Source organism: Chinchilla lanigera, unplaced genomic scaffold (assembly GCF_000276665.1).
Source record: "Chinchilla lanigera isolate Chin_1 unplaced genomic scaffold, ChiLan1.0 scaffold00040, whole genome shotgun sequence".
In the NCBI taxonomy this organism is placed as follows: Eukaryota; Metazoa; Chordata; class Mammalia; order Rodentia; family Chinchillidae; genus Chinchilla; species Chinchilla lanigera.
Genome location: NW_004955441.1, coordinates 4897859 through 4900003, shown reverse-complemented (window position 1 = coordinate 4900003; position 2145 = coordinate 4897859).

Below are 2145 nucleotides of genomic sequence, written 5' to 3'. Positions count from 1 at the left end.
AAAACTTTCCCACCTTGGCTCCACCTCTGTGTCCTGCACAAGAAAGACATCCTAATCATCCAAACAAATTTACAAGGCTGTCGGAGAGGCTCTCAGATTCAGCTCAAGCCATAAAAGCTCTATCCTGTTCTGCCTGAGCTCTCCAAGTTTGACCTGCCTCCTCCCTAAATTCATCAACCCCAAGTGGCTTAGCCAGCCGTGACACCACCACAGCCAGTTCTGTCTCCTATACCAGAGCCTCCTGATCTACTGTCAGCAACTCCTTCTGACTCTGTTTAATACTGAAGAACACCACCGTATTTTAGATGGGACCCAAGCTTGGTTAAAGTCCAAAGTCCCCACCACTGTGGTTGATCCTGATGCTTGGGTGAACACAGTCCTCCCCTGAGTGCATCCAAATTGGGACTGTAATGTGACAGAGGGCCATGAAGCCTTAGATAAGTACCACACTGTTCTCCTGGTAGACCTCAAAGAGGGAGACAAGAAACCAATAGTACATCTAAAGTACATCTACTGAAGTTACCCAATGGAGCCCCCACAGAAAAGAAATTCTGCCAAAGCAGATCCTGTGAGATTGGTGGACACTTTACCAAACATGGATTCCTATACATGCTTGAGTGCCCTGTATCTCTCTTGGGACCAGTCTCCCTTACACTCAGGTCCACCATCCCAGACTTGATATTGACTCTGACTGTACCTCGGGAGACAAAATAGTACCTACATCAGCCTGAAATTCCTGATAATAATAACCCTGAAATTTTGAGAGACTCATTTCCAGAAGTATGGACAAAGGACTCAATCTCAGAGCTTGCAATCAATCATTCTCCTTTGGTGATAAGAGCTCTGTCCCAAGGCAATCCCCACCTGCATCAAACAGTACACTGTAAAGCCATTTCATTATCTCCAAGCTGCCAATGCCACCTCGATTGCCCTCTGCGTATGTTGCCAAAACTCTCTTGCAGGAATGATCTGTACAGCAAACTGCTGTTTGGAAACCTGCTGCTAATGATGCAAAATAACCCAGTCCAGAGGACTAAGCCCCCTCCAGGGATCCAATTGACTGAAACATTAACCCCAGGTGGAAAAACTTTATGCAGTATTCCTGGAAGATCAGAGCCAGACCTGCCCCCACCATTTGTTCTGCAAGCTCAAGTCGCTGTGCTGAAAAAACCTGTACCCCTGCAGACAGCTCAGGCTTCAGCATCTGTGTCATTGGCCCTGACTTCATGCAGTACAGTGGACTCTCCCCATTTAAAGATAGATAAATAAATTACACAGAAATAAAACATAACACTACAGAAACAGCTTGTAACCACCAGCTATATCCGTAGACATTTCTGCACATACATATAATCCAGGTACATATTAACTACCTCTACAAGTTTCAGAAATCCAGCCTTAGATCCCCTGAAAAATTTACCTGGACAGCTCCTCTGAGGTTCCCTCTGAAGAGACAATGCATGCTGACCAGTCCACATGGTTGAAGCCTGAGGACACAGTTCACAGTATTTCTCCATATCAGGTTAATAATTCCTAGTTATTGAGGGCTGATCAGGCCTGCAATCTCCCAAATGAGTGGACGGTGAAGGCTTAAATAAATGAGACAGCTGAAATGATTTTAGGGCTTCAGGAGGGTCCAACTCTCTTACTGAATTCAAGATTCTCTGGGTTAAGACCAAGACTTCCCTGGATGGGGATATTGAAGAAAATGCAGGAATCTGGGCAGGACTTGGGAATCCCTTCAAGGACTTCTCCAAGTAACACTTTAATTTAGGAGAATTGTGTTACCTCCAGGAAGGCCTTCAGTGCAGGAGTGAGATGCTCCAGTCACAGTTTCCTTTTAGTTAACTGGGGTTGGACCTAAAGCCTCAGCTGTGGCCTTGTCTTGTCCTTGGAGGCCTCATGGCTTCCCTCACCATTACAAGCCTCAGTAGGGACTAGTGGCCAATTGGTTAATGTAAGTTCTGCTCAGAGCCTCTTCATAGTGGTCTCCATCAGCTCCACACCTGTTTCCTCTGACTTTTGTGTCTCTACAGGCTGCTTACCCCAGTCCTTGCTTCCCTGTCCCCCTGCTAGTTGTGATTTTTTTTTTTTTTTTTTGGTCTGTTTTTGCCTTAAACTCTGGATAGTTGCCCCAAGAGAATA